Raw genomic sequence first — 9,965 nt, 5'->3', positions numbered from 1 at the left:
TGGTCTAGGGTGCGGACTGGGCAGAGTTGGGCCTCAGGTCCAGAATGAGGAACTCTGTTTTGTCCTTGTGGAATTTGAGCTATCGGAGAACTATCCCAGGAGGGTTGGAAGGAAGGTCTGGCTCTTTGGACCTCACTAGGTCATTCTATTCCTTTTAGTAGGTAGTAGCTAAAGCCACATGAGTGGATAAGTGGACCAGAAAGTGTTGCGTGAGAAGGGTTCTAAGAAGGGAACCCTGAGTACCCACTCACATTTAGGGAAAGGGAAGGAGCCAGAGGAACCTTTGAAGGACAGTGATGAGTGACTAAAGACAGAGTGGTGTCCCTAGTTTATAACTTTAATAACTCCTGCTTCCTTGATAAGGAATGAAAACATGTTGGTTTGGTCCCTTTATAACATTGAAAAGGTTGTGTACCCTTTCAGTGAAAAAGCACCTTTCGAAAGATTCTAATTCAGAAGGGAGATGTCAGAAGATTTTGCTTTCTCTTTCTTTTGAAACTAGGATACCTAGGGGAGAAGAAAAGAAGTGGAAGGAATCAAGCTTTCTCTTTCTTTTCCCTGTTCAGTCACTAAGCCTTCAAAGAAAAGGAGTCTTGACAGACTAGGTCCCCATGATAGTGTTTTTTTGTTTCTAATGGCACTTTAAATTGCCATCACTTAGTACTAACAGGTGCTAAGATTTCAGTCTGGCTAAAGAAACAAGGAAAAGTAGAGGGAAATGTTTTTCTTTTGCTTCCTCCATCTCCTGCCTACTTGTTACAGCTAACCTGAGCTAGATATTTAGTGGAAGGAAGGACTGAAACCACCCCAGAACTTAGTGGTTTCAACATTGCTTTACTCATGAATGTGCAATTTGGGTAGGGCTCTGTAGGGACAGCTTGTTTCTAATCCACTTAGTGTCAGCTGGAGCAGCTCATAGGCTAGAGGCTTACATCATCTGAATGCTTCTTCACTTGCATGTTTAGCAATAGGACTTACAGAAGACTGGGACCTTGGCTCTGGGACTGTCAGCCAGAACACCTACGCTTGGCCTCTCCTTGTGGTCTGAGCTTTCTTACAACAGGGTTGCTAGGTTCCAGGGTCCCAAGACTGAGAGCCAGATGAAGCTGTATCACCTCTTATGACCTGATCTTGGAAGTCATTCGGCATCATTTCCATCAGATTCTATTCATTAGAGGCAACTCATTAATGCCATACATATTCTAGAAAGGGGTATTAGACTACCTTTTAATGGGAGGAGTGTTAAAGAATTTGCAATGTGTTTAAAATCACCACACATATTAACTTAAGATAAATTTGATATTAGAATGATATATAAAAACCCAAATATTTCATTGTTACAGCAAAGCTAATCCTGAGCCAATCTGAGTAGGCAGTTTGTCTCATAATCTTCTTTCTTCTCCCTTATGACCATTCCCTCCCCCTCCAGGTCAGGCCTCCTGAACACAGACACCTCTCTCTCCTAAGTTAGGTAGGACCCCCACAGTAGCTATACCTCCAGGGCAATGCTCAGGTCCTAAAAGTTTTTGCTGTTCCCTCCTTGAATTGTTCCTGACTTTGGACCTCACTAGGTCATTAGCAAGGCCATTACTTATATGACTTTACTTCTCAGTGTTAAAAAGCAAAATGCTATGGAGTTTATGCCAATAAGTAATTTTATAATAAATTCATGTTACATAATTAGAAATGGCATTGCTTAAAATGGACTATTATGTTTTTAGATGTCAGGATCTTGACTTGGACTTGTTTATTCATAAAAAATAATTTGAAAAGGGTGGTTGAGATTTTAGGCATTTTATAAGAATTTGCAAATTTCCTTAAAGATGATATAACACTTATTACAATACAAAATTTAAATGACTGTTTTCCCACTTTTACAATGCACATTACATTATTTTTCTTTAAAATCAATACACATAGTTATTTAGTGGATAAAGGGGCTCAAGAGTTCTCTAAGGAACTGAAAATACTACCTTTCCTTGAGTAATCAAGATTAAATAATCTTTTCTTACAACCTAGTATCTTTTAAAATTCTCCTAGAGCTGAGATAATTTATATATCTTTGATGTTCTTTTAGACTTCCTTTACGACTTAGAGATAGAAGTAATGCTTAGGCCATTTTAACGATTCATTCTCTCTCAAAGACTGTCTATATATTTTGCTGATTTTACATAATTATTTATATTTAGACTGAGTCAAAATCACACTGTAAATTCATACTATAGAATACAGGTTTTACAATAAGTACATCTAGATAGTGAGCAAATGTACATTTACGAACATTGTTTTTTACATATATTAATGGTTTTTGAAGTAGAATGCTGTTTAAAAACATAAAATGAATCAAGTATATCTTTGCAAAGATTCTCATTAGCATTGATAAATACACTGACGCAGTATTCACCTTAAACTAATGGACTTTATTATCATGCTGAAACTGTTCCTGATTCTCTGTGACTTCACAGCTACCATGGAGGCAGCCCAAAGGAGCTTAAGTAAACACTTAAATTACATAATGCAGCTCTGAAGGAGGAACAACCCCATGCAAACTGTGCCATATAGTTTTACAGACGCTATTTTTTTCCGTATGCCAGAATGCTTATTACCCTATCTCTAGAATGACTTCATGGTAATGATAACATAAAGGAAAATTGGAAGTGAGCCAGTCTGTTTCTAAGTATCTTGATGAAGGCAGGGTTGAGGAAATTATTTCAAAGTAGTTATCTAGTGAATTTTTTTCTTAACCTTATAAACTAAGCATTTAGAATCATTTTAGAAAGTACTGTAGTGAAAATGGCACAGTAACTAATAAAGTCAATAGGATTTCAATAAAGAACCAAGCTCAATAAATAAAATATGATATTGCTGGTTGATAGCAATTATGCCCTGCCTACTACAGGAAGAACTAAATACAATCTTACTTTTATTAAGTAAAATAATTTGGGTCCTTCTTTACATTTTCTTCACCTTTCCATGTGTTCAAAATATAATTTATTTTAAAAGAAATATTGCCAAAGCCAATAAAAAATACATTTCTTCAATATCTGGGCAAGGCTCTATGTTAAACAACATGGAGATGACAAAGAATTATAAGTCCTTGAGGCAATAAAGTTATTAATATGATTATATTAGCAGAAATTCAACTTTACCAAGTTGAATTACAGAGTCTCCCCATCAGATTGACAAAGATTGAAAATACATGCTAATAACTAGTGTTGCTAAGAGTAATGAAATTTACAATCTCTACTAGTACCATATTACCTTTTGGGGGTCTAAAAAATGTCCAAATCTTTGACACAGTAGTTCCACTTCCAGGAACCAATCCTAAGGAAATAATCAAATATGAAGTTAAAGATTTATTTATATTCACTACAGCATCTCTACAGGGAAATCAAACTAAATATTCAACAGTAAAAGAGTGTTTAAATAAAGCATGGTACATTAATCTAATGGAATGTTATGCAACCACTAAAAATTTAATGCTACAGAGAAATATTTAATGTACAGTTAAAATTTTTAGCTTATAGAATTATTTCTCATTTATTTAAAAATACATTTATTTATATGCATAGAAAAGGAGTGGGGGGAAATATACCAAAGTGTTATGGGATTATTGTAATTTTTACTTTTTTCATATTTTCTAAAATGAGTACATATTATTTTAACAATCAGGAAAAAAACATTAAAATTAAAAGCTTTCCTCCCAAATATGTAAATCAAATGCCATATATTTACATTCTTACAACATTAAGATATTGAATAAAGTAACAACATATTAGTTACTTTTTATAAGTACCTTTTCATTTTGCAAACTTACAACAACATCTGCCAGTAAGTAATTTCTGCTTTCTAAACTTAGGGTATAGGCAAGTACAGAGTATTATGTGAGGGGTATAATTTGAGGGGTATACTTCGGTGGCAAAGTTGATTTGGAGAAAATTTGGTAGAGTCAAAATCCAACTGTAAAGCTACTGTAATGACTGGATCTATTTTATAAGTTTTATAATAGCATTTTAAATTATTTTTATTTTTAATTATGGTAAAAACAACACAATTTACTATCTTAATCATTTTAAAATGAACAGTTCAGTATTGTTAAGTATATTCACACTGTTGTGTATAATAGTATTTTAAAGATAATATCTTTATTGGTTTCATAAAAACAATGCATGTTCATTTTTCAATAATTCAAACAATATAAAAGTTACAGGGAAGTTTTAAATCTCCACAGATCCCAGATTTCTCCATCAATATTAAATGAACTTCATGGTAGGCATATTTCTATGCATTTATACAAATAAGATAATCTTATTTAAGATGAAAACATGCATACTACTTTTAAATAAAAAACTATTAACTTTTTGAATTTGGTAGAAGTAGGATCAGCTGGAGGAATTGCTGAACTTTTAGTAAAATGTTTCTTAGCCACAATCTTATTTCCTAAAATAGCCAAAGTTTAAAAACTTATAAGAGTTTGAAGGCTTTTTTATCTGTATGTTTCAAATATAGAAATGTGACTAGATTCTGATATGAAAAAAATGTATTTTTATTGGATATGTCATTTTCTTTACAAAGTCAAGGTATTAATGTTTGTTTTGTAACTCTAATTCCTTTGGTCTTTTGATCTTTATCTGTATTTTAAAATCTATAACATGACTTGACTACCCAAATCCTAGTTATTAATTTTGATTAATCACTTAGTTACCTGCCCTTCACTAAGTAGTTTCTTTTTCTTTCTTTCTTTTTTTTTTTTATCTACATGGACTCATGGATGCTGTTTGCCTTTTTCATTGTTGAATGACACTTAGATATACTACTTGGGTGTCATGCTGGCTTTGCCTTAAAACTGTGCAGATATTTTTCCTTTGTTTTCTGCTTTTGAATATTGCTTAGAGGAAGTCTAAAGCCAGCATGATTTCCTCCCTCTTTAAGTTATTTAGTTTTCTGTCCAGAGATCTGAAAAGTTTTTCCTTCTTATGATTAACAGCTTAACCATGATATGCCTCAATATTGAATATTATACATTCATTTTTCTTTGGACATTTTATACTGCAAATTCAATTCTTTCATTATTTTGTGGAAATTCTCTTCTATTACATCTTTAAGTGCTTTTTCTTATCCATTTGTCACATCATGTACTCAGGCAGATGAATCAGGAATTGTCTTTGTCTCAGTTACATATTATCTTCTTTGCAGTTACTTTGGTATTCTGCATTCATTGCAATTTCTTTATCAAATTCATTTGTCAACTGAATTTACTGAGTTCCAGCACCAGTGGTATATAAGATCACATCCTTGCATTTTTAAAGCTATGAAGCTTTTAGTTGACGATAGGGGAGGAAAAAACAAACAAATTTATAATGTCGAGGAGTAGTAATAAGAAACCCAAGTAAGGAACTGGCGGGGTGGGGAAAGGAATTGTACATTTTAGATAGAGCAGTGAGAGCAGGCCTCTCTGTGATGACATTTGAGAAGAGACCTGAATGAAGCGAGGCAGTGTACTAGGAGACCTAGGCAATCCAGATGTAGAGAAAAGCAAGAACAGAGGAAGGTAGTATGTCCAAGACAGAATGATTAGAGCCTAATGAGTAACTGGAAGGTGGTGAGAGATGAGACTAGAGAATTGGATAGGGTAGGTCACAAAAGGGGTTGTAGGCCCTAGGAAGCGTTTTGAATTTTGCTCCTCGTGTGATGAGAAGCAGGGAAATGGTATATGCTTTAGAGGAGTCAGTCACTCTGGCTGCTACTAAGTATTTCAATAGCAATAAATTGAGTATAGTAGTTCCCCTTGTCTGCAGGGGATATGTTCCAAGAACCCCAGTGGATGCCTGAAATCACAGATGGTACTGAACCCTATATATACTATTTTTTCCTAAACATACATACCTATGATAAAGTTTAATTTATAAATTAGGCACAGTAAGTGATTAACAATAATAAAATAGAACAGTTATAACAATATCCTGTAATAAAAGTTATGTGAATGTGGTTTCTCAAAATATTGTACTCACCTTTCTTGTGAGGATATGAGATGATACAATGCCTATGTGATGAGATGAAGTGAAGTGAATGTTATGTAGGCATTGTGACATAGCATTAGGCTATTATAAAGGTTACTTGAACATGAGCACTTTGATACCCCGACAGTCGATCTAATCACCAAGATGGCTGCTAGCGTACAGGCAGGGAGCGTATACACAGTGGATACGCTGAACAAAGGGATGATTCGTGCTACGGGCAAGACAGAGCAGGATGGTGTGAGATTTCATCATTCTACCTGACATCATGCAATTTAAAATATATGAATAGTTTAGTTCTGGAATTTTTCATTTAATATTTTCAGACCACAGCTGACTGTGGTAACTCAAAGCATTGAAAGAAAACTGGGGCTAAGAAGGGGCTAGTGTATAAAGAATTAGTCAGATAGATGTTATCGAACTGAATGAGGAAAAGGGAGTACTGAGATAATAGAATAACTTAGAGAAGGATCTACTACCCTTAGTACTGGATAAACACAGGGAAGACTTGAATTTATCAGAACCCAGAAGCTATGAGGAAACATTCAGCAGAGCTGGAGCCCTGACCTCAGAAAAGGGGATGCTGCCCATTTGCTGCTGGTATCTCTGAGAGGGTATGTTGGAGCTAGTTATAGGAAAGTGTAAAATAATTGAAATTTAGAGCTAACCGTAGCTGTCAGGATGAAGGTCCATAACTGGGGCGGTGCTGACAAGTGCAGAAAACCAACGAAGAGCAAGTTCTTGTTCTCTCTTCTTGACTCTCAGTCTTTCTCTAACACTCCTATTGACACACTGTAGCAGGGATTCAGCCGGCAAAGTAGAAATGAGGTTGCCCAGTCTCCGTCCCACATCACAAAGCAGAGTATAGGTTTACTGCTTGAGATAACAGCTTAATAACTGGCACAAAGAGGAATTAAGGGTGATTTCTAGGTTTTTGCCTTGAGCAACTAGATGAAAATAATGCAACTTAGTGACATGGAGGAAACTTGGATAGAAGTAAATTGAAGTGAAGAAGAAAATTAAGAGATTTGTTTTGAATGTGTTAACTTTGAGGTCCTTATTAGAGATCTAAGTAGAGCTCCTGGGCAGAAGGTTGGATATGAGTTTGGCGCTCAACAGAGATATCAAGGATAGACTACAATGTTAGGAGCCCTGAGAACCTAGACAGGATTTAGAACCAGAAAAAAAATGGATGAGATGACCTAGAGAAAAATGAATGTTGATGGTGAATTAAAAAAAGAGTGAGGGAATAAGCCTGGGGGTTCCAAACATTTGGGGAGAGTAAAACGATATGGCAAGAAGGTAATTGTAATCTCAAGAGCAGTTAAAGTGGAGCTATGGAGACAATAATTCTAACTGGAATGTACTGAATAGATAATGTAAAGTGAGGAAGTGGAAACTGCAAGTATAGACAGTCTTTGCAAAATTTTGTTATAAAGTGGAGCAGAAAAATGGGCTCCTACTCACCATGTAAGTAGAGGGGGATATCTAATGTGATGGTATTTTGAGGATGGGAAATATTACAGTATATTTACTGATTGGTATAATCAGTAGAGAGGGAGAAATTGAGAGTGCAGGAAATGGAATAATCACAGGAACACAGTCCTTGACTATACAAGACAAGATAGGATCTGAGGCACAAGTAGAGGGGCTTGCCTTAGATAAGAACAGGGATAGCTGGTCCTTTATAAAGGAAGGGAAGGTATATTAATAGAGATGAATGCAGGTTTGTGGATACAGTGTGGGAAACGAGTTTCTCTTGTGACAGCTTCTATTTATCGATGAAACGAGTTTGAAGTGAGGTGCAGGGAGATATGGGAGATTTAGGAGAGATGAGGCATGATCATCTTGGAGAATGGAAAAATGAGTTGACTAGGGGAAAGTGCTGGGGTTGTCAGTGTTTCCTTTTGGTGAGAATTCAATTTCCAGCTATTCTATTCTATTTCTTGCTGTCCCAAATTATTTATTTTGAAATAATAGCATTATTTTGGCCTTCGTTGGCTTAGCTTGTGGACATTTTCTTTTTATGGCTATTTCCAGTAATGTTATTAAAGAAGTTTTGACTGTTCTTTGTTTTACCCATTTTGTAAAGTGTTTGGGGAGGAAGATTTCATGGTCTGCCTCCACTCCTCATCTTTATCTGAAAGTCTAGAATGATGTTTTTACATAAACAGCGCTTCACATTTTTTCAGTTTACCCTATATATAGGAATATAAAGGCAAGAAGTCAAAGTAACATTATATATTATTATAATAATGATCATTTACTGTGTTAGGCATTTTACATACATGATCTCTAAAACTTATAACTACCCTACAAGGTAAGTCTTGTTGACAGTTATTTCCACAAGAAACCTTTTTTACTGGTGATGCCAGATTACAAAATATTACCTGAAGCTCACAGCTGGCCAAAATAAACAAGGTAAGAACAAATTTTGTGTGTGTGTGTTTGTAAAAAATTAGCACTTAAGAGACTGTTCTTTTTGAAGTACAAAATAGTAGTTTGCAAAAATTCACTACACTAATGGCAATTTTGTGGACAGCTTTTTGACATCATTACATTCTTATTGCAACAGTTACTAACTGACAGATTCAAGGAACTTGGTAAATTAATTGAGGCATCCCCTCTCTAATCATCTCCATCATCCATCAATGAACACCATGTCAAAATCATTAGTAAATTATACTAAATCATTATAACTTTATAAGTTATAGGATATGGATTAGTGTTTGTTTTGAAAACTCTATTATTTGGATTTATATAATATCAAACTTTTCTTTTGGTCAACAATATACTCGTGATGATACTGAAAACATAGCATTAAGACATAAACACCTATCTATAACAAGTAATGGATTTCTTTTTCTGATTATAAAAGTAGTATATGTAAGTAAAGAAATTTTTGAAAATGTTAAAATATTTTTTAAATGGCGAGAAAAAATAACCAATAATTCCTTTATTTAGAGGCAGATGACTATTGCAGTTCACATATTTCCATGCAGTTTTTGAAGCTTATAAAGTTTATATTGTTTGCTTTTGTGCCCTGCCTTTTTTCATAACAATTTATCAGAAATGTTTCCTCAAGTTATTTAAAACTCTTCAAAATATTTTCAGTGACTGCATAATGTCCCTTGTATGGAATACTTTTTCCTTAAGTGGTCATTTAGGTTATTTTCTTTACTTGTTGCTATGAACTTTTTTATGCACAAACCTTTTCTAACATTTCAGATTATTTCCTAAATTAGGATAAATTCCTAGAAATGGTCTATAAGGCCAACATTTTAAACTCCATTTGGTAAAATTTTGCTATAAAAGCTTCCAGAAGAAATCTAGTCATAATAAATAAAAGATTGCTGCATTTTAGTAGCTATTGTTTATTCACTTACCTATTGAATTTATTGAAATACTTATTGAACATCTTTTATGGGTCAGACACTTGCTAGACACTGGAGTCAACAACAACAAAAAAACACAAGCTTCCCCACCTGGAAGATACGTTCTAGTGGAAGAGACAAAAGCAAATAAATAAATAAATATAATAGTTATAAGTTGCAATCTAGTCACTTCCATTACTCAATATTGAGATAAAGAAATGATTTGGGCTCTCCCCCAGAATTTTTAAAGTTGTACTAAGAAAAAAGTTAAAGATATAGAATTATTAGGAAATATAGATGAGCTCTACGAATACTTTATGACTCACCATTCCTTTGTGCCCTATACCTACCTCTTCTAAAAACAAAAAAGGATAAACTAGGGTAAAGTTCATACTCTTTGGCCCAACCTTCAGTACTCCCTTCTCCCTGGTTTCAGTTACCAGGGGTCAATCATGATCCAAAAAGTATTACATGGAAGATTCCAGAAATAAGTAATTCATAAGTTTTAAATTGCATGCTATTCTGAGTAGCATGGTGAAATCTTGTCGATATCCAGCTCCTCCCACCTGGGATG

At 34.4% G+C, this 9,965-nt stretch overlaps 1 long non-coding RNA gene across 1 annotated transcript in view; it reads right to left on the bottom strand.

Annotated features, from left to right (window-relative positions):
- Positions 1-6,964: 6,964 nt before the first annotated feature.
- Positions 6,965-9,965, bottom strand: part of LOC120583867 (uncharacterized) — a 28,879-nt gene continuing 25,878 nt past the window's right edge. The window contains exon 6 of the long non-coding RNA XR_005647885.1: positions 6,965-9,516. This is a non-coding gene — a long non-coding RNA (uncharacterized LOC120583867). The remainder of the gene's footprint in view (positions 9,517-9,965) is intronic.

This window comes from Pteropus medius, unplaced genomic scaffold (genome assembly GCF_902729225.1).
Source record: "Pteropus medius unplaced genomic scaffold, Ma_sr-lr_union100, whole genome shotgun sequence".
In the NCBI taxonomy this organism is placed as follows: domain Eukaryota; kingdom Metazoa; phylum Chordata; class Mammalia; order Chiroptera; family Pteropodidae; genus Pteropus; species Pteropus medius.
This window is presented reverse-complemented; position numbering and strand designations above follow the sequence as displayed.